The sequence below is a fragment of the Rattus norvegicus genome, chromosome 9 (assembly GCF_021556685.1).
Source record: "Rattus norvegicus strain SHRSP/BbbUtx chromosome 9, alternate assembly SHRSP_T2T, whole genome shotgun sequence".
Classification (NCBI taxonomy): domain Eukaryota; kingdom Metazoa; phylum Chordata; class Mammalia; order Rodentia; family Muridae; genus Rattus; species Rattus norvegicus.
In genome coordinates this window covers 69,873,195-69,896,940 of record NC_141542.1, presented here as the reverse complement: position 1 = coordinate 69,896,940, position 23,746 = coordinate 69,873,195, and positions in this window count along the sequence as shown.

Genomic DNA, 23,746 nt, shown 5'->3' with positions numbered 1-23,746 from the left:
CCTTACAAGATGATGTTGTAAAATTTAGAGTCCTGTTTGTGAAGCCTGGGATTATGGGTAGGAACATCAGGATCAAACAATTTCGAATCTCATTGTTACTTTCCCCTGATTTTTAAAGTCTTGCCTTACGTACTATAATATTGTAATCTCTTATAGACAAATGTAGATGCAGCAAAACAACATTTGTATGGCTCCTTTCCCACCTCCACATCCTAGCCTTACCTTCTAGCCTAACTATCTTAACCAGTAACATGGGGGAAATTAAATCATAAACTACTGGAGATATCCTGACGATCCAGTAAAGGGAAAGGAATTTGAACCATTCAGTCAATGTATTCCAGCAGGAATCCAGAGTGTATTTATGGAGCTGGATTCAAGAGGCTGAGAAAATAATGATGACTAAGCTCTAGGAGACACAGTCTCACAGAAAACTCAGTTCCTCTGGCTCATTCCTCTCTCTCTCTCTCTCTCTCTCTCTCTCTTGAAAGTATCTTTGCATTTTTGATTGCTTAGACCTTCCCATAGACATGCTAACATAGTCAGGAAAAGGTCCACAAGGTCTACAAGGAACTACAGGCCTCTAAGGAATGTTGATAGCAGGAGAAATAGTCTTTTCCTGAAAAGAGTACATCGATTGATTATCCAATAACAAATGGTCAGACATGAAAACAAACACATGAGTAATATTTTACAAACTGAACAGGTTACATATATTCATTTAGAAGTGTGTGTGTGAACAATAACTAATGAAAAACAACATAAATTTGAAAGAAAGCAAGGGGTCTGTGACAGGATTTGAAGGGAGGAAAGAAAAGGGGGAAATGTAATTATATTATACTATCAAAAATAAAATAATAATTTTAAAATTTGAAAGAGAGTTAGTTTACTGATATAAGGTCATTTGACTTGACACAGGAAGTCAAAAGACAAAATGGCTAATATGATATCAAGATATCGGGAACCAGTTATTTTTCTTTATCTTTTTTGCCTTTGCCTTTTGGAAGGAGAAAAAGAAAGTGGCACTTTCTTGGAAACCATACTGGAGATGTGAAGGAGACTTTGGGGCACCTGGACACCTAGAATGGGAAGGAGATGAGCCAGCTCATTCCAACTGTCCTCTTCCATCAGTAAAACCTATTGATTTCCAAGGCAGAGAGAATCCCCCCCCCTCTCTCTCTCCCTTCCCTGATAAAGAGAGACACCCCAATATTAATTTATCATCTGAAAATTAACAATTTCTTTCAAACCTTTGAGAACTGAGGTTATAGAGCATTAGATATGAATTAAGATTCTATGCTTATGGAATACAAAGTGCCAAAAGCACAAATAACAAGCCCAAATTCTGGGCAGATTGACTAAATCCCTAATCATAAATTCTCATAGAAGGAATGGTCTCTTTATTTTCTGGTATAAGAATACTTTTACCTTCATTTTCAAGTAAACTTGTAATGGTTACAAATCAGAATGAAATATAATGTTAAGAGCCAAAACAATAAACATAACCAGATTCAGAAATGATGTAGATATGACTAGTGAGCAAGACACTGTCTAATTATAATTACTGTGTTTTAGGCTCAATTAGAAATGGTAGCTAGAAGCACAAGGCCCTGGGTTCGGTCCTCAGCTCCGAAGGGAAAAAAAAAGAAATGGTAGCTAGCATGTAGGATCAGATTAAAAATTATGAGAAATATCTAACAAAAGTGATAAAGACAAATAAAACCCAACCTTATAGCAGAGAGATATGAAGTTAATCATATAATAAGACAGAAGCTCTGAGACGTGAGGACAATAAGAATTTACCAAGTATATATAACGGGAATCTCTGAGAAGGGGGATGCATAAAGCATTTGAGAAACTAGCTGAGGGCTGGTGAGATAGCTTAGTGGGCAAAAGTTCTTTTGGTCAAGCTTGATAACGTCAGTTCTATCCTGGGGAACCACATGATAGAAGAAGAGAACTGACTACTATAAATTATCCTCTGACCTCCATATGTGGGCAGTTGCATGTCCCCTCTTACATACAAATAAATAAATGTAATAAAACATAAAAAGGTTCACTTTTTAAAGGTTAGTGACAGGAAACCAACCTAAAGAGCCAATTAGATCGCCAAACCAAAGAATATAAAATAAACTAATACACATAACTTGCCAAAAAGAAAACCTTGAAGGTAGAAAGAGAAAAAGGACCTAGAAACATAAACACAATAGTGTATAATACACAAACCATAGCATAGTGGTGTGATGTTGTTGAGGTGCTCGAGAAAATGACTTGTTTGCTGCTATTATGGTAGTGGGTGATACAGTGCCACTAGAATTGCTGTGTGCTCAATGGTGGCACTAGAAAGTGGTGTTTCTAGTGCAGGCTCTCTTCCCTGGCCTCGAATCAGACATAAGATCCGAACTGCTGCTTCTATACCATGCTTTCTGTTGCCATACTTCCTGTCATGATGGTCATGGAAAACTTTCTGAAACCATGAGCCCTCAAATGAAATACTATCTGTCATTTGTCATCCATCCATCCATCCATCCATCCACCCACCCATCATCTATCATCTATAAATATGTTTGTGCACTTACAAGCATATATGTGTCAGAAGCAGTATAATGGTCCCATAAAAATATTTTAACCTCTAGAACCCATGAAGGTATTCAGTCCATGCAAAGAGAGACTAAGATTTATTGTCCAAGAAGAGGAAATGAGGATTTTTCAGACACCTCTGCCAGAAACAACCTCATCCCAAGCTTCCTGTTGACAGCCCAGCAATGATTTTTTTTAAAGTTGAGTCCTCCTGGCATTGGGTTAGATCAGGAACACCTTCTAGGGAAGGTCACCTAAGCAGGACTAAAGGGTTTCTCGGTGTACTTTGTTTTATCAAACATCTGGTGATCTTATCTGAGCACTCAGGGAAACCTATCCTAGTAGCCGAGTACACTATGTTACTATCTCATGTATTCCTTGCTGATTTCAGTAGGAAAAACGGATTCCTCATAGCTCAGTAGATATGATTCTTCGGAAGAAGCAGGAATTGTGTTAAGGGAGCAGATTGTTTTGATACCTATATTGAACATACCTTTTAAAAATGTTTTATTTTACATGCAGGTGTTTTGTTTGCATGTGTGTCTGTGCACAATTTGCATGAGGAGGTCAGATGAGGGTATCAGATCCTCTAGAAATGGAAATATAGATGGTTGTGAACCACAATGTGGGTGCTGAGAACTGAACCCAGGACTTCTGGAACAACAGCATCCTTTCCCGCATTATTGAAAATAAATTCTTTTTATTGTATGAAATAACCTTATTAGAGTTTCCCCTCCCTCCACTCCTTCCAGTTTCTCCACACCTCCACTCCCATCCAGATCCATTACCTTTGTTCATTGGAAAATAAATCAGATTTCGAGGAGATGTAAAATGTAACAAAATAAAATATAATAAGATAAAACAAAAACAATCACATTCTGGAATTGGACAAGGCAAACCAACAGAAGGAAAAGAGCCTGAATAAAAGGCAGTAGAATTAGAGACCCACTTGCTCATACACTCAGGAGTTCAATAAAAATGTCCACAGAAGACCTGGTACAGAGCATGTAGACCCTATGAATCTTGGTGCTTCTTTCTCTGTGAAATCATATACACCTTCCTTAGTTGATTCACTGGGCTATTCGTGTCCTCCATCCCCTCTGGCCTAGACACTTTCTGCCTCTTCTTTCAAGGGGTCCCTTTAGAGGAGGGATTTGATGAGGATATCCCATTTAAAGCTGTATTTTACAAGATCTATCTCTCTGCATAATGTCTGACTGTGTGACTCTGTATTAGTTTCCATCTACTTCAGTAAGAAGCTTCCTTGATTGTGGCTAAATAAGTCACCGATCAATGACAGTATCATTAGGAGCCATTTTATTACTACTTTTTTATTGGATTTTTTTTACATTCAAATGTTATCCCCTTTCCCGATTTTCCATCCATAAACCACTTATCCCATCCCATGTCCTCCTTCTTCTATGAGGATGTTCCTCCATAATGTTACTCCATTATGTAAATGTATCACATTTTCTAAATACATTCCTTTATTGAAAGACATCTGAGTTCTTTCCAAATTCTGGCCATTATAAATAAGGCTGTTATGAATATAGTAGAGCATGTGTCCTTGTTATATGTTGGAGCATCTTTTGGGTATATGCCCAGGATATATAGCTTGGTCCTCAGGTACTGCAATGTCCACTTTTCTGAACAACGTCCAGACTGATTTCCAGAGTGGTTGTACCAGCTTGCAATACTACCAACAATGAAGGAGTGGTCCTCTTTCTCCACATCCTCCACAGCATCTGTTGTCATCTGAGATTTGTTCTTAGCCATTCTGACTGGTGTGAGGTGGAATCTCAGAGTTGTTTTGATTTGCATTTCCCTGATGAATCAGGATGTTGAACATTTCTTTAGGTGCTTTTCAGCCATTCGATATTCCTCAGCTGAGAATTCTTTGTTTAGCTCTGTACCCCATTTTTAATAGGGTTATTTGGTTCTTTGGAGTCTAACTTCTTGAGTTCTTTGTATGTATTGGATATTAGCCCTCTATCTGATATGGGATTGGTAAAAATCTTTTCCCAATTCATTGGTTGCCCTTTTGTCCTAATGACAGGGTCCTTTGCCTTACAGAAGCTTTGCATTTTTATGAGGTCCCATTTGTTGATTCTTAATCTTAGAGCATAAGCCATTGGTGTTCTGTTCAGGATATTTTTCCCAGTCCCCATGTGTTTGAGGCTTTTTCCCACTTTTTCTTTTATTAGTATGAGTGCATCTGGTTTTATGTGGAGATCTTTGATCCACTTGGACTTCGGCTTTGTACAGGTTAAAGATGGATCAATTTGGATTCTTCTACATTTTGACCTCCAGTTGAACCAGCACCATTTGTTGAAAATGCTATCTTTTTCCATTGGATGGTTTTAGCTCCTTTGTCAAAGATCAAGGGACCATAGCTATGTGGGTTCAGCTCTGGGTCTTCAATTCTATTTTATTGATATTCCTGCCAATACCATACAGTTTTATTTATCATGACTGCTCTGTACTACAGCTTGAGGTCAGGGATGGTGATTCCCCAAGAAGTTCTTTTATTGTTGAGGATAGCTTTTACTATCCTGGATTTTTTGTTATTCCAAAAGAACAATTTGCTCTTTCTAACTCCATGAAGAATTGAGTTGGAATTTTGATGGGGATTGCATTGAACCTGTAGATTGCTTTCGGCAAGATGACCATTTTTACATTATTAATCCTGTCAATCTATGAGCATGGGAGGTTTTTCCATTTTCTGAGATCTTCAATTTCTTCAGAGACTTGAAGTTCTTGTCATATAGATCTTTCACTTGTTTGGTTAGAGTCACACCGAGGTATTTTATACTGTTTGTGACTATGGTGAAGGGTGTCATTTCCCTAATTTCTTTCTCAGGTGTTTATCCTTCGAGTAGAGGAAGGCTACTGATTTGTTTGAGTTAACTTTATACCCAGCTACTTTGCTGAAGTTTTTTTTATCAGCTTTAGTAGTTCTCTGGTGGAACTTTTGGGGTCACTTAATTATACTATCATATCATCTACAAATAGAGATATTTTGACTTCTTCCTTTCCAATTTGGATCCCTTTGACCTCCTTTTGTTGACTGATTGCTCTGGCTAGGACTTTGAGTACTATATTGAATAAGTAGGGAGAGAGTGGGCAGCCTTATCTAGTCCCTGATTTTAATGGAATTGCTTCAAGTTTCTCTCCATTTAGTTTGATGTTGGCTGCTGGTTTGCTGTATATTACTTTTACTATGTTTAGGTATGGGCCTTGAATTCCTGATGTTTCCAAGACTTTTAACATGAAGGCATGTTGAATTTTGTCAAATGCTTTCTCAGCATTTAATGAGATGATCATGTAGTTTTATCTTTGAGTTTGTTTACATAGTGGATTATGTTGAAGGATTTCCATATATTGCATCCCTGGTATGAAGCCTACTTGATCATTGTGGATGATCATTTTAATGTGTTCTTGGATTTGGTTTGAGAGAATTTTTTTTTATATAACTTGAGTATTTCTTATACACATTTCGAGTGTTATTCCCTTTCCAGGTTTCCGGGCAAACATCCCCCTCCCCCCTCCCCTTCCTTATGGGTGTTCCCCTCCCAACCCTCCCCCCATTGCCGCCCTCCCCCCAACAGTCTAGTTCACTGGGGGGTTCAGTCTTAGCAGGACCCAGGGCTTCCCATTCCACTGGTGCTCTTACTAGGATATTCATTGCTACCTATGAGGTCAGAGTCCAGGGTCAGTCCATTTATAGTCTTTAGGTAGTGGCTTAGTCCCTGGAAGCTCTGGTTGCTTGGCATTGTTGTACATATGGGGTCTCGAGCTCCTTCAGGCTCTTCCAGTTCTTTCTCTGATTCCTTCAACGGGGGACCTATTCTCAGTTCAGTGGTTTGCTGCTGGCATTTGCCTCTGTATTTGCTGTATTCTGGCTGTGTCTCTCAGGAGCGATCTACATCTGGCTCCTGTCGGTCTGCACTTCATTGCTTCATCCATCTTGTCTAATTGGGTGGCTGTATATGCATGGGCCACATGTGGGGCAGGCTCTGAATGGGTGTTCCTTCAGTCTCTGTTTTAATCTTTGCCTCTCTCTTCCCTGCCAAGGGTATTCTTGTTCCCCTTTTAAAGAAGGCGTGAAACATTCACATTTTGATCATCCGTCTTGAGTTTCATTTGTTCTAGGGATCTAGGGTAATTCAAGCATTTGGGCTAATAGCCACTTATCAATGAGTGCATACCATGTATGTCTTTCTGTGATTGGGTTAGCTCACTCAGGATGATATTTTCCAGTTCCAACCATTTGCCTACGAATTTCATAAAGTCGTTGTTTTTGATAGCTGAATAACATTCCATTGTGTAGATGTACCACATTTTCTGGATCCATTCCTCTGTTGAAGGGCATCTGGGTTCTTTCCAGCTTCTGGCTATTATAAATAAGACTGCGATGAACATAGTGGAGCACGTGTCTTTTTTATATGTTGGGGCATCTTTTGGGTATATGCCCAAGAGAGGTATAGCTGGATCCTCAGGCAGTTCAATGTCCAATTTTCTGAGGAACCTCCGGACTGACTTCCCGAATGGTTGTACCAGTCTGCAACCCCACCAACAATGGAGGAGTGTTCCTCTTTCTCCGCATCCTTGCCAGCATTTGCTGTCACCTGAGTTTTTGATCTTAGCCATTCTCACTGGTGTGAGGTGAAATCTCAGGGTTGTTTTGATTTGCATTTCCCTTATGACTAAAGATGTTGAACATTTCTTTAGGTGTTTCTCAGCCATTCGGCATTCCTCAGCTGTGAATTCTTTGTTTAGCTCTGAACCCCATTTTTAATAGGGTTATTTGTCTCCTGCGGTCTAACTTCTTGAGTTCTTTGTATATTTTGGATATAAGGCCTCTATCTGTTGTAGGATTGGTCAAGATCTTTTCCCAATCTGTTGGTTGCCGTTTTGTCCTAACCACAGTGTCCTTTGCCTTACAGAAGCTTTGCAGTTTTATGAGATCCCATTTGTCGATTCTTGATCTTAGAGCATAAGCCATTGGTGTTTTGTTCAGGAAATTTTTTCCAGTGCCCATGTGTTCCAGATGCTTCCCTAGTTTTTCTTCTATTAGTTTGAGTGTGTCTGGTTTGATGTGGAGGTCCTTGATCCACTTGGACTTAAGCTTTGTACAGGGTGATAAGCATGGATCGATCTGCATTCTTCTACATATTGACCTCCAGTTGAACCAGCACCATTTGCTGGAAATGCTATCTTTTTTCCATTGGATGGTTTTGGCTCCTTTGTCAAAAATCAAGTGACCATAGGTGTGTGGGTTCATTTCTGGGTCTTCAATTCTATTCCATTGGTCTATCTGTCTGTCTCTGTTCCAATACCAGGCAGTTTTTATCACTATTGCTCTGTAATACTGCTTGAGTTCAGGGATACTGATTCCCCTGAAGTCCTTTTATTGTTGAGGATAGCTTTAGCTATCCTGGGTTTTTTGTTATTCCAGATGAATTTGCAAATTGTTCTGTCTAACTCTTTGAAGAATTGGATTGGTATTTTGATGGGGATTGCATTGAATCTGTAGATCGCTTTTGGTAAAATGGCCATTTTTACTATATTAATCCTGCCAATCCATGAGCATTGGAGATCTTTCCATCTTCTGAGGTCTTCTTCAATTTCCTTCTTCAGTGTCTTGAAGTTCTTATTGTACAGATCTTTTACTTGCTTGGTTAAAGTCACACCGAGGTACTTTATATTATTTGGGTCTATTATGAAGGGTGTCGTTTCCCTAATTTCTTTCTCGGCTTGTTTCTCTTTTGTGTAGAGGAAGGCTACTGATTTATTTGAGTTAATTTTATACCCAGCCACTTTGCTGAAGTTGTTTATTAGCTTTAGTAATTCTCTAGTGGAACTTTTGGGATCACTTAAATATACTATCATATCATCTGCAAATAGTGATATTTTGAGTTCTTCTTTTCCGAAATGTATCCCCTTGACCTCCTTTTGTTGTCTGATTGCTCTGGCTAGAACTTCAAGAACTATATTGATTAAGTAGGGAGAGAGGGGGCAGCCTTGTCTAGTCCCTGATTTTAGTGGGAGTGCTTCGAGTTTCTCTCCATTTAGTTTAATGTTAGCAACTGGTTTGCTGTATATGGCTTTTACTATGTTTAGGTATGGGCCTTGAATTCCTATTCTTTCCAGGACTTTTATCATGAAGGGGTGTTGAATTTTGTCAAATGCTTTCTCAGCATCTAATGAAATGATCATGTGGTTTTGTTCTTTCAGTTTGTTTATATAATGGATCACGTTGATGGTTTTCCGTATATTAAACCATCCCTGCATGCCTGGGATGAAGCCTACTTGATCATGGTGGATGATTTTTTGATGTGATCTTGGATTCGGTTTGCCAGAATTTTATTGAGTATTTTTGCGTCGATATTCATAAGGGAAATTGGTCTGAAGTTCTCTTTCTTTGTTGGGTCTTTGTGTGGTTTAGGTATAAGAGTAATTGTGGCTTCATAGAAGGAATTCGGTAGTGCTCCATCTGTTTCAATTTTGTGGAATAGTTTGGATAATATTGGTATGAGGTCTCCTATGAAGGTCTGATAGAATTCTGCACTAAACCCGTCTGGACCTGGGCTCTTTTTGGTTGGGAGACCTTTAATGACTGCTTCTATTTCCTTAGGAGTTATGGGGTTGTGTAACTGGTTTATCTGTTCCTGATTTAACTTTGGTACCTGGTATCTGTCTAGGAAATTGTCCATTTCCTGAAGATTTTCAAGTTTTGTTGAATATAGGCCTTTATAGTAAGATCTGATGATTTTTTTAATTTCCTCCGAATCTGTAGTTATGTCTCCCTTTTCATTTCTGATTTTGTTAATTTGGACGCACTCTCTGTGTCCTCTCGTTAGTCTGGCTAAGGGTTTATCTATCTTGTTGATTTTCTCAAAGAACCAACTTTTGGTTCTGTTGATTCTTTCTATGGTCCTTTTTGTTTCTACTTGGTTGATTTCAGCTCTGAGTTTGATTATTTCCTGCCTTCTACTCCTCCTGGGTGTATTTGCTTCTTTTCATTCTAGAGCTTTTAGGTGTGCTGTCAAGCTGCTGACATATGCTCTTTCCTGTTTCTTTCTGCAGGCACTCAGCGCTATGAGTTTTCCTCTTAGCACAGCTTTCATTGTGTCCCATAAGTTTGGGTATGTTGTACCTTCATTTTCATTAAATTCTAAAACGTTTTTAATTTCTTTCTTTATTTCTTCCTTGACCAGGTTATCATTGAGTAGAGCATTGTTCAATTTCCAAGTATATGTGGGCATTCTTCCTTGATTGTTATTGAAGACAAGTTTTAGGCCGTGGTGGTCCGATAGCACGCATGGGATTATTTCTATCTTTCTGTACCTGTTGAGGCCCGTTTTTTGACCAATTATATGGTCAATTTTGGAGAAAGTACCATGAGGAGCTGAGAAGAAGGTATATCCTTTTGCTTTAGGATAGAATGTTCTATAAATATCCGTTAAGTCCATTTGGCTCATGACTTCTCTTAGTCTGTCTGCATCTCTGTTCAATTTCTGTTTCCATGATCTGTCCATTGATGAGAGTGGGGTGTTGAAATCTCCCACTATGATTGTGTGAGGTGCAATGTGTGTTTTGAGCTTTAGTAAGGTTTCTTTTACATATGTAGGTGCCCTTGTATTTGGGGCATAGATATTTAGGATTGAGAGTTCATCTTGGTGGATTTTTCCTTTGATGAATATGAAGTGTCCTTCCTTATCTGTTTTGATGACTTTAATTGAAAATTGATTTTATTTGATATTAGAATGGCTACTCCAGCTTGCTTCTTCTGACCATTTGCTTGGAAAATTGTTTTCCAGCCTTTCACTCTGAGGTACTGTCTGTCTTTGTCTCTGAGGTGTGTTCCCTGTAGGCAGCAGAATGCAGGGTCCTCGTTGCGTATCCAGTTTGTTAATCTATGTCTTTTTATTGGGGAGTTGAGGCCATTGATGTTGAGAGATAGTAAGGAACAGTGATTATTGCTTCCTATTATATTCATATTTGGATGTGAGGTTATGTTTGTGTGCTTTTCTTCTCTTTGTTTTGTTGCCAAGGCGATTAGTTTCTTGCTTCTTCTAGGGTATAGCTTGCCTCCTTATGTTGGGCTTTACCAGTTATTATGCTTTGTAGTGCTGGATCTGTAGAAAGATATTGTGTAAATTTGGTTTTGTCATGGAATATGTTGGTTTCTCCATCTATGGTTTTTTTTTTTTTTATTAACTTGAGTATTTCTTATATACATTTCAAGTGTTATTCCCTTTCCCGGTTTCCGGGCAAACATCCCCCTCCCCCCTCCCCTTCCTTATGGGTGTTCCCCTCCCAACCCTCCCCCCATTGCCGCCCTCCCCCCATAGTCTAGTTCACTGGGGGTTCAGTCTTAGCAGGACCCAGGGCTTCCCCTTCCACTGGTGCTCTTACTAGGATATTCATTGCTACCTATGGGGTCAGAGTCCAGGGTCAGTCCATGTATAGTCTTTAGGTAGTGGCTTAGTCCCTGGAAGCTCTGGTTGCTTGGCATTGTTGTTCATAAGGGGTCTCGAGCCCCTTCAAGCTCTTCCAGTTCTTTCTCTGATTCCTTCAACGGGGGACCTATTCTCAGTTCAGTGGTTTGCTGCTGGCATTCGCCTCTGTATTTGCTGTATTCTGGCTGTGTCTCTCAGGAGCGATCTACATCTGGCTCCTGTCGGTCTGCACTTCTTTGCTTCATCCATCTTGTCTAATTGGGTGGCTGTATATGTATGGGCCACATGTGGGGCAGGCTCTGAATGGGTGTTCCTTCAGTCTCTGTTTTAATCTTTGCCTCTCTCTTCCCTGCCAAGGGTATTCTTGTTCCCCTTTTAAAGAAGGCGTGAAACATTCACATTTTGATCATCCGTCTTGAGTTTCATTTGTTCTAGGGATCTAGGGTAATTCAAGCATTTGGGCTAATAGCCACTTATCAATGAGTGCATACCATGTATGTCTTTCTGTGATTGGGTTAGCTCACTCAGGATGATATTTTCCAGTTCCAACCATTTGCCTACGAATTTCATAAAGTCGTTGTTTTTGATAGCTGAATAACATTCCATTGTGTAGATGTACCACATTTTCTGGATCCATTCCTCTGTTGAAGGGCATCTGGGTTCTTTCCAGCTTCTGGCTATTATAAATAAGACTGCGATGAACATAGTGGAGCACGTGTCTTTTTTATATGTTGGGGCATCTTTTGGGTATATGCCCAAGAGAGGTATAGCTGGATCCTCAGGCAGTTCAATGTCCAATTTTCTGAGGAACCTCCGGACTGACTTCCCGAATGGTTGTACCAGTCTGCAACCCCACCAACAATGGAGGAGTGTTCCTCTTTCTCCGCATCCTTGCCAGCATTTGCTGTCACCTGAGTTTTTGATCTTAGCCATTCTCACTGGTGTGAGGTGAAATCTCAGGGTTGTTTTGATTTGCATTTCCCTTATGACTAAAGATGTTGAACATTTCTTTAGGTGTTTCTCAGCCATTCGGCATTCCTCAGCTGTGAATTCTTTGTTTAGCTCTGAACCCCATTTTTAATAGGGTTATTTGTCTCCTGCGGTCTAACTTCTTGAGTTCTTTGTATATTTTGGATATAAGGCCTCTATCTGTTGTAGGATTGGTCAAGATCTTTTCCCAATCTGTTGGTTGCCGTTTTGTCCTAACCACAGTGTCCTTTGCCTTACAGAAGCTTTGCAGTTTTATGAGATCCCATTTGTCGATTCTTGATCTTAGAGCATAAGCCATTGGTGTTTTGTTCAGGAAATTTTTTCCAGTGCCCATGTGTTCCAGATGCTTCCCTAGTTTTTCTTCTATTAGTTTGAGTGTGTCTGGTTTGATGTGGAGGTCCTTGATCCACTTGGACTTAAGCTTTGTACAGGGTGATAAGCATGGATCAATCTGCATTCTTCTACATATTGACCTCCAGTTGAACCAGCACCATTTGCTGGAAATGCTATCTTTTTTCCATTGGATGGTTTTGGCTCCTTTGTCAAAAATCAAGTGACCATAGGTGTGTGGGTTCATTTCTGGGTCTTCAATTCTATTCCATTGGTCTATCTGTCTGTCTCTGTTCCAATACCAGGCAGTTTTTATCACTATTGCTCTGTAATACTGCTTGAGTTCAGGGATACTGATTCCCCTGAAGTCCTTTTATTGTTGAGGATAGCTTTAGCTATCCTGGGTTTTTTGTTATTCCAGATGAATTTGCAAATTGTTCTGTCTAACTCTTTGAAGAATTGGATTGGTATTTTGATGGGGATTGCATTGAATCTGTAGATCGCTTTTGGTAAAATGGCCATTTTTACTATATTAATCCTGCCAATCCATGAGCATGGGAGATCTTTCCATCTTCTGAGGTCTTCTTCAATTTCCTTCTTCAGTGTCTTGAAGTTCTTATTGTACAGATCTTTTACTTGCTTGGTTAAAGTCACACCGAGTTACTTTATATTATTTGGGTCTATTATGAAGGGTGTCGTTTCCCTAATTTCTTTCTCGGCTTGTTTCTCTTTTGTGTAGAGGAAGGCTACTGATTTATTTGAGTTAATTTTATACCCAGCCACTTTGCTGAAGTTGTTTATTAACTTTAGTAATTCTCTGGTGGAACTTTTGGGATCACTTAAATATACTATCATATCATCTGCAAATAGTGATATTTTGAGTTCTTCTTTTCCGAAATGTATCCCCTTGACCTCCTTTTGTTGTCTGATTGCTCTGGCTAGAACTTCAAGAACTATATTGATTAAGTAGGGAGAGAGGGGGCAGCCTTGTCTAGTCCCTGATTTTAGTGGGAGTGCTTCGAGTTTCTCTCCATTTAGTTTAATGTTAGCAACTGGTTTGCTGTATATGGCTTTTACTATGTTTAGGTATGGGCCTTGAATTCCTATTCTTTCCAGGACTTTTATCATGAAGGGGTGTTGAATTTTGTCAAATGCTTTCTCAGCATCTAATGAAATGATCATGTGGTTTTGTTCTTTCAGTTTGTTTATATAATGCATCACGTTGATGGTTTTCCGTATATTAAAACATCCCTGCATGCCTGGGATGAAGCCTACTTGATCATGGTGGATGATTTTTTGATGTGATCTTGGATTCGGTTTGCCAGAATTTTATTGAGTATTATTGCGTCGATATTCATAAGGGAAACTGGTCTGAAGTTCTCTTTCTTTGTTTGGTCTTTGTGTGGTTTAGGTATAAGAGTAATTGTGGCTTCATAGAAGGAATTCGGTAGTGCTCCATCTGTTTCAATTTTGTGGAATAGTTTGGATAATATTGGTATGAGGTCTCCTATGAAGGTCTGATAGAATTCTGCACTAAACCCGTCTGGACCTGGGCTCTTTTTGGTTGGGAGACCTTTAATGACTGCTTCTATTTCCTTAGGAGTTATGGGGTTGTGTAACTGGTTTATCTGTTCCTGATTTAACTTTGGTACCTGGTATCTGTCTAGGAAATTGTCCATTTCCTGAAGATTTTCAAGTTTTGTTGAATATAGGCCTTTATAGTAAGATCTGATGATTTTTTTAATTTCCTCCGAATCTGTAGTTATGTCTCCCTTTTCATTTCTGATTTTGTTAATTTGGACGCACTCTCTGTGTCCTCTCGTTAGTCTGGCTAAGGGTTTATCTATCTTGTTGATTTTCTCAAAGAACCAACTTTTGGTTCTGTTGATTCTTTCTATGGTCCTTTTTGTTTCTACTTGGTTGATTTCAGCTCTGAGTTTGATTATTTCCTGCCTTCTACTCCTCCTGGGTGTATTTGCTTCTTTTCATTCTAGAGCTTTTAGGTGTGCTGTCAAGCTGCTGACATATGCTCTTTCCTGTTTCTTTCTGCAGGCACTCAGCGCTATGAGTTTTCCTCTTAGCACAGCTTTCATTGTGTCCCATAAGTTTGGGTATGTTGTACCTTCATTTTCATTAAATTCTAAAACGTTTTTAATTTCTTTCTTTATTTCTTCCTTGACCAGGTTATCATTGAGTAGAGCATTGTTCAATTTCCAAGTATATGTGGGCATTCTTCCTTGATTGTTATTGAAGACAAGTTTTAGGCCGTGGTGGTCCGATAGCACGCATGGGATTATTTCTATCTTTCTGTACCTGTTGAGGCCCGTTTTTTGACCAATTATATGGTCAATTTTGGAGAAAGTACCATGAGGAGCTGAGAAGAAGGTATATCCTTTTGCTTTAGGATAGAATGTTCTATAAATATCCGTTAAGTCCATTTGGCTCATGACTTCTCTTAGTCTGTCTGCATCTCTGTTCAATTTCTGTTTCCATGATCTGTCCATTGATGAGAGTGGGGTGTTGAAATCTCCCACTATGATTGTGTGAGGTGCAATGTGTGTTTTGAGCTTTAGTAAGGTTTCTTTTACATATGTAGGTGCCCTTGTATTTGGGGCATAGATATTTAGGATTGAGAGTTCATCTTGGTGGATTTTTCCTTTGATGAATATGAAGTGTCCTTCCTTATCTGTTTTGATGACTTTAATTGAAAATTGATTTTATTTGATATTAGAATGGCTACTCCAGCTTGCTTCTTCTGACCATTTGCTTGGAAAATTGTTTTCCAGCCTTTCACTCTGAGGTACTGTCTGTCTTTGTCTCTGAGGTGTGTTCCCTGTAGGCAGCAGAATGCAGGGTCCTCGTTGCGTATCCAGTTTGTTAATCTATGTCTTTTTATTGGGGAGTTGAGGCCATTGATGTTGAGAGATAGTAAGGAACAGTGATTATTGCTTCCTATTATATTCATATTTGGATGTGAGGTTATGTTTGTGTGCTTTTCTTCTCTTTGTTTTGTTGCCAAGGCGATAAGTTTCTTGCTTCTTCTAGGGTATAGCTTGCCTCCTTATGTTGGGCTTTACCAGTTATTATGCTTTGTAGTGCTGGATCTGTAGAAAGATATTGTGTAAATTTGGTTTTGTCATGGAATATGTTGGTTTCTCCATCTATGGTTTTTTTTTTTTTTTATTAACTTGAGTATTTCTTATATACATTTCAAGTGTTATTCCCTTTCCCGGTTTCCGGGCAAACATCCCCCTCCCCCCTCCCCTTCCTTATGGGTGTTCCCCTCCCAACCCTCCCCCCATTGCCGCCCTCCCCCCATAGTCTAGTTCACTGGGGGTTCAGTCTTAGCAGGACCCAGGGCTTCCCCTTCCACTGGTGCTCTTACTAGGATATTCATTGCTACCTATGGGGTCAGAGTCCAGGGTCAGTCCATGTATAGTCTTTAGGTAGTGGCTTAGTCCCTGGAAGCTCTGGTTGCTTGGCATTGTTGTTCATAAGGGGTCTCGAGCCCCTTCAAGCTCTTCCAGTTCTTTCTCTGATTCCTTCAACGGGGGACCTATTCTCAGTTCAGTGGTTTGCTGCTGGCATTCGCCTCTGTATTTGCTGTATTCTGGCTGTGTCTCTCAGGAGCGATCTACATCTGGCTCCTGTCGGTCTGCACTTCTTTGCTTCATCCATCTTGTCTAATTGGGTGGCTGTATATGTATGGGCCACATGTGGGGCAGGCTCTGAATGGGTGTTCCTTCAGTCTCTGTTTTAATCTTTGCCTCTCTCTTCCCTGCCAAGGGTATTCTTGTTCCCCTTTTAAAGAAGGCGTGAAACATTCACATTTTGATCATCCGTCTTGAGTTTCATTTGTTCTAGGGATCTAGGGTAATTCAAGCATTTGGGCTAATAGCCACTTATCAATGAGTGCATACCATGTATGTCTTTCTGTGATTGGGTTAGCTCACTCAGGATGATATTTTCCAGTTCCAACCATTTGCCTACGAATTTCATAAAGTCGTTGTTTTTGATAGCTGAATAACATTCCATTGTGTAGATGTACCACATTTTCTGGATCCATTCCTCTGTTGAAGGGCATCTGGGTTCTTTCCAGCTTCTGGCTATTATAAATAAGACTGTGATGAACATAGTGGAGCACGTGTCTTTTTTATATGTTGGGGCATCTTTTGGGTATATGCCCAAGAGAGGTATAGCTGGATCCTCAGGCAGTTCAATGTCCAATTTTCTGAGGAACCTCCAGACTGACTTCCCGAATGGTTGTACCAGTCTGCAACCCCACCAACAATGGAGGAGTGTTCCTCTTTCTCCGCATCCTTGCCAGCATTTGCTGTCACCTGAGTTTTTGATCTTAGCCATTCTCACTGGTGTGAGGTGAAATCTCAGGGTTGTTTTGATTTGCATTTCCCTTATGACTAAAGATGTTGAACATTTCTTTAGGTGTTTCTCAGCCATTCGGCATTCCTCAGCTGTGAATTCTTTGTTTAGCTCTGAACCCCATTTTTAATAGGGTTATTTGTCTCCTGCGGTCTAACTTCTTGAGTTCTTTGTATATTTTGGATATAAGGCCTCTATCTGTTGTAGGATTGGTCAAGATCTTTTCCCAATCTGTTGGTTGCCGTTTTGTCCTAACCACAGTGTCCTTTGCCTTACAGAAGCTTTGCAGTTTTATGAGATCCCATTTGTCGATTCTTGATCTTAGAGCATAAGCCATTGGTGTTTTGTTCAGGAAATTTTTTCCAGTGCCCATGTGTTCCAGATGCTTCCCTAGTTTTTCTTCTATTAGTTTGAGTGTGTCTGGTTTGATGTGGAGGTCCTTGATCCACTTGGACTTAAGCTTTGTACAGGGTGATAAGCATGGATCGATCTGCATTCTTCTACATATTGACCTCCAGTTGAACCAGCACCATTTGCTGGAAATGCTATCTTTTTTCCATTGGATGGTTTTGGCTCCTTTGTCAAAAATCAAGTGACCATAGGTGTGTGGGTTCATTTCTGGGTCTTCAATTCTATTCCATTGGTCTATCTGTCTGTCTCTGTACCAATACCAGGCAGTTTTTATCACTATTGCTCTGTAATACTGCTTGAGTTCAGGGATACTGATTCCCCTGAAGTCCTTTTATTGTTGAGGATAGCTTTAGCTATCCTGGGTTTTTTGTTATTCCAGATGAATTTGCAAATTGTTCTGTCTAACTCTTTGAAGAATTGGATTGGTATTTTGATGGGGATTGCATTGAATCTGTAGATCGCTTTTGGTAAAATGGCCATTTTTACTATATTAATCCTGCCAATCCATGAGCATTGGAGATCTTTCCATCTTCTGAGGTCTTCTTCAATTTCCTTCTTCAGTGTCTTGAAGTTCTTATTGTACAGATCTTTTACTTGCTTGGTTAAAGTCACACCGAGGTACTTTATATTATTTGGGTCTATTATGAAGGGTGTCGTTTCCCTAATTTCTTTCTCGGCTTGTTTCTCTTTTGTGTAGAGGAAGGCTACTGATTTATTTGAGTTAATTTTATACCCAGCCACTTTGCTGAAGTTGTTTATTAGCTTTAGTAATTCTCTAGTGGAACTTTTGGGATCACTTAAATATACTATCATATCATCTGCAAATAGTGATATTTTGAGTTCTTCTTTTCCGAAATGTATCCCCTTGACCTCCTTTTGTTGTCTGATTGCTCTGGCTAGAACTTCAAGAACTATATTGATTAAGTAGGGAGAGAGGGGGCAGCCTTGTCTAGTCCCTGATTTTAGTGGGAGTGCTTCGAGTTTCTCTCCATTTAGTTTAATGTTAGCAACTGGTTTGCTGTATATGGCTTTTACTATGTTTAGGTATGGGCCTTGAATTCCTATTCTTTCCAGGACTTTTATCATGAAGGGGTGTTGAATTTTGTCAAATGCTTTCTCAGCATCTAATGAAATGATCATGTGGTTTTGTTCTTTCAGTTTGTTTATATAATGGATCACGTTGATGGTTTTCCGTATATTAAACCATCCCTGCATGCCTGGGATGAAGCCTACTTGATCATGGTGGATGATTTTTTGATGTGATCTTGGATTCGGTTTGCCAGAATTTTATTGAGTATTATTGCGTCGATATTCATAAGGGAAATTGGACTGAAGTTCTCTTTCTTTGTTGGGTCTTTGTGTGGTTTAGGTATAAGAGTAATTGTGGCTTCATAGAAGGAATTCAGTAGTGCTCCATCTGTTTCAATTTTGTGGAATAGTTTGGATAATATTGGTATGAGGTCTCCTATGAAGGTCTGATAGAATTCTGCACTAAACCCGTCTGGACCTGGGCTCTTTTTGGTTGGGAGACCTTTAATGACTGCTTCTATTTCCTTAGGAGTTATGGGGTTGTGTAACTGGTTTATCTGTTCCTGATTTAACTTTGGTACCTGGTATCTGTCTAGGAAATTGTCCATTTCCTGAAGATTTTCAAGTTTTGTTGAATATAGGCCTTTATAGTAAGATCTGATGATTTTTTTAATTTCCTCCGAATCTGTAGTTATGTCTCCCTTTTCATTTCTGATTTTGTTAATTTGGACGCACTCTCTGTGTCCTCTCGTTAGTCTGGCTAAGGGTTTATCTATCTTGTTGATTTTCTCAAAGAACCAACTTTTGGTTCTGTTGATTCTTTCTATGGTCCTTTTTGTTTCTACTTGGTTGATTTCAGCTCTGAGTTTGATTATTTCCTGCCTTCTACTCCTCCTGGGTGTATTTGCTTCTTTTCATTCTAGAGCTTTTAGGTGTGCTGTCAAGCTGCTGACATATGCTCTTTCCTGTTTCTTTCTGCAGGCACTCAGCGCTATGAGTTTTCCTCTTAGCACAGCTTTCATTGTGTCCCATAAGTTTGGGTATGTTGTACCTTCATTTTCATTAAATTCTAAAACGTTTTTAATTTCTTTCTTTATTTCTTCCTTGACCAGGTTATCATTGAGTAGAGCATTGTTCAATTTCCAAGTATATGTGGGCATTCTTCCTTGATTGTTATTGAAGACAAGTTTTAGGCCGTGGTGGTCCGATAGCACGCATGGGATTATTTCTATCTTTCTGTACCTGTTGAGGCCCGTTTTTTGACCAATTATATGGTCAATTTTGGAGAAAGTACCATGAGGAGCTGAGAAGAAGGTATATCCTTTTGCTTTAGGATAGAATGTTCTATAAATATCCGTTAAGTCCATTTGGCTCATGACTTCTCTTAGTCTGTCTGCATCTCTGTTCAATTTCTGTTTCCATGATCTGTCCATTGATGAGAGTGGGGTGTTGAAATCTCCCACTATTATTGTGTGAGGTGCAATGTGTGTTTTGAGCTTTAGTAAGGTTTCTTTTACATATGTAGGTGCCCTTGTATTTGGGGCATAGATATTTAGGATTGAGAGTTCATCTTGGTGGATTTTTCCTTTGATGAATATGAAGTGTCCTTCCTTATCTGTTTTGATGACTTTAATTGAAAATTGATTTTATTTGATATTAGAATGGCTACTCCAGCTTGCTTCTTCTGACCATTTGCTTGGAAAATTGTTTTCCAGCCTTTCACTCTGAGGTACTGTCTGTCTTTGTCTCTGAGGTGTGTTCCCTGTAGGCAGCAGAATGCAGGGTCCTCGTTGCGTATCCAGTTTGTTAATCTATGTCTTTTTATTGGGGAGTTGAGGCCATTGATGTTGAGAGATAGTAAGGAACAGTGATTATTGCTTCCTATTATATTCATATTTGGATGTGAGGTTATGTTTGTGTGCTTTTCTTCTCTTTGTTTTGTTGCCAAGGCGATTAGTTTCTTGCTTCTTCTAGGGTATAGCTTGCCTCCTTATGTTGGGCTTTACCAGTTATTATGCTTTGTAGTGCTGGATCTGTAGAAAGATATTGTGTAAATTTGGTTTTGTCATGGAATATGTTGGTTTCTCCATCTATGGTTTTTTTTTTTTTTTATTAACTTGAGTATTTCTTATATACATTTCAAGTGTTATTCCCTTTCCCGGTTTCCGGGCAAACATCCCCCTCCCCCCTCCCCTTCCTTATGGGTGTTCCCCTCCCAACCCTCCCCCCATTGCCGCCCTCCCCCCATAGTCTAGTTCACTGGGGGTTCAGTCTTAGCAGGACCCAGGGCTTCCCCTTCCACTGGTGCTCTTACTAGGATATTCATTGCTACCTATGGGGTCAGAGTCCAGGGTCAGTCCATGTATAGTCTTTAGGTAGTGGCTTAGTCCCTGGAAGCTCTGGTTGCTTGGCATTGTTGTTCATAAGGGGTCTCGAGCCCCTTCAAGCTCTTCCAGTTCTTTCTCTGATTCCTTCAACGGGGGACCTATTCTCAGTTCAGTGGTTTGCTGCTGGCATTCGCCTCTGTATTTGCTGTATTCTGGCTGTGTCTCTCAGGAGCGATCTACATCTGGCTCCTGTCGGTCTGCACTTCTTTGCTTCATCCATCTTGTCTAATTGGGTGGCTGTATATGTATGGGCCACATGTGGGGCAGGCTCTGAATGGGTGTTCCTTCAGTCTCTGTTTTAATCTTTGCCTCTCTCTTCCCTGCCAAGGGTATTCTTGTTCCCCTTTTAAAGAAGGCGTGAAACATTCACATTTTGATCATCCGTCTTGAGTTTCATTTGTTCTAGGGATCTAGGGTAATTCAAGCATTTGGGCTAATAGCCACTTATCAATGAGTGCATACCATGTATGTCTTTCTGTGATTGGGTTAGCTCACTCAGGATGATATTTTCCAGTTCCAACCATTTGCCTACGAATTTCATAAAGTCGTTGTTTTTGATAGCTGAATAACATTCCATTGTGTAGATGTACCACATTTTCTGGATCCATTCCTCTGTTGAAGGGCATCTGGGTTCTTTCCAGCTTCTGGCTATTATAAATAAGACTGCGATGAACATAGTGGAGCACGTGTCTTTTTTATATGTTGGGGCATCTTTTGGGTATATGCCCAAGAGAGGTATAGCTGGATCCTCAGGCAGTTCAATGTCCAATTTTCTGAGGAACCTCCGGACTGACTTCCCGAATGGTTGTACCAGTCTGCAACCCCACCAACAATGGAGGAGTGTTCCTCTTTCTCCGCATCCTTGCCAGCATTTGCTGTCACCTGAGTTTTTGATCTTAGCCATTCTCACTGGTGTGAGGTGAAATCTCAGGGTTGTTTTGATTTGCATTTCCCTTATGACTAAAGATGTTGAACATTTCTTTAGGTGTTTCTCAGCCATTCGGCATTCCTCAGCTGTGAATTCTTTGTTTAGCTCTGAACCCCATTTTTAATAGGGTTATTTGTCTCCTGCGGTCTAACTTCTTGAGTTCTTTGTATATTTTGGATATAAGGCCTCTATCTGTTGTAGGATTGGTCAAGATCTTTTCCCAATCTGTTGGTTGCCGTTTTGTCCTAACCACAGTGTCCTTTGCCTTACAGAAGCTTTGCAGTTTTATGAGATCCCATTTGTCGATTCTTGATCTTAGAGCATAAGCCATTGGTGTTTTGTTCAGGAAATTTTTTCCAGTGCCCATGTGTTCCAGATGCTTCCCTAGTTTTTCTTCTATTAGTTTGAGTGTGTCTGGTTTGATGTGGAGGTCCTTGATCCACTTGGACTTAAGCTTTGTACAGGGTGATAAGCATGGATCAATCTGCATTCTTCTACATATTGACCTCCAGTTGAACCAGCACCATTTGCTGGAAATGCTATCTTTTTTCCATTGGATGGTTTTGGCTCCTTTGTCAAAAATCAAGTGACCATAGGTGTGTGGGTTCATTTCTGGGTCTTCAATTCTATTCCATTGGTCTATCTGTCTGTCTCTGTTCCAATACCAGGCAGTTTTTATCACTATTGCTCTGTAATACTGCTTGAGTTCAGGGATACTGATTCCCCTGAAGTCCTTTTATTGTTGAGGATAGCTTTAGCTATCCTGGGTTTTTTGTTATTCCAGATGAATTTGCAAATTGTTCTGTCTAACTCTTTGAAGAATTGGATTGGTATTTTGATGGGGATTGCATTGAATCTGTAGATCGCTTTTGGTAAAATGGCCATTTTTACTATATTAATCCTGCCAATCCATGAGCATGGGAGATCTTTCCATCTTCTGAGGTCTTCTTCAATTTCCTTCTTCAGTGTCTTGAAGTTCTTATTGTACAGATCTTTTACTTGCTTGGTTAAAGTCACACCGAGTTACTTTATATTATTTGGGTCTATTATGAAGGGTGTCGTTTCCCTAATTTCTTTCTCGGCTTGTTTCTCTTTTGTGTAGAGGAAGGCTACTGATTTATTTGAGTTAATTTTATACCCAGCCACTTTGCTGAAGTTGTTTATTAGCTTTAGTAATTCTCTGGTGGAACTTTTGGGATCACTTAAATATACTATCATATCATCTGCAAATAGTGATATTTTGAGTTCTTCTTTTCCGAAATGTATCCCCTTGACCTCCTTTTGTTGTCTGATTGCTCTGGCTAGAACTTCAAGAACTATATTGATTAAGTAGGGAGAGAGGGGGCAGCCTTGTCTAGTCCCTGATTTTAGTGGGAGTGCTTCGAGTTTCTCTCCATTTAGTTTAATGTTAGCAACTGGTTTGCTGTATATGGCTTTTACTATGTTTAGGTATGGGCCTTGAATTCCTATTCTTTCCAGGACTTTTATCATGAAGGGGTGTTGAATTTTGTCAAATGCTTTCTCAGCATCTAATGAAATGATCATGTGGTTTTGTTCTTTCAGTTTGTTTATATAATGCATCACGTTGATGGTTTTCCGTATATTAAAACATCCCTGCATGCCTGGGATGAAGCCTACTTGATCATGGTGGATGATTTTTTGATGTGATCTTGGATTCGGTTTGCCAGAATTTTATTGAGTATTATTGCGTCGATATTCATAAGGGAAACTGGTCTGAAGTTCTCTTTCTTTGTTTGGTCTTTGTGTGGTTTAGGTATAAGAGTAATTGTGGCTTCATAGAAGGAATTCGGTAGTGCTCCATCTGTTTCAATTTTGTGGAATAGTTTGGATAATATTGGTATGAGGTCTCCTATGAAGGTCTGATAGAATTCTGCACTAAACCCGTCTGGACCTGGGCTCTTTTTGGTTGGGAGACCTTTAATGACTGCTTCTATTTCCTTAGGAGTTATGGGGTTGTGTAACTGGTTTATCTGTTCCTGATTTAACTTTGGTACCTGGTATCTGTCTAGGAAATTGTCCATTTCCTGAAGATTTTCAAGTTTTGTTGAATATAGGCCTTTATAGTAAGATCTGATGATTTTTTTAATTTCCTCCGAATCTGTAGTTATGTCTCCCTTTTCATTTCTGATTTTGTTAATTTGGACGCACTCTCTGTGTCCTCTCGTTAGTCTGGCTAAGGGTTTATCTATCTTGTTGATTTTCTCAAAGAACCAACTTTTGGTTCTGTT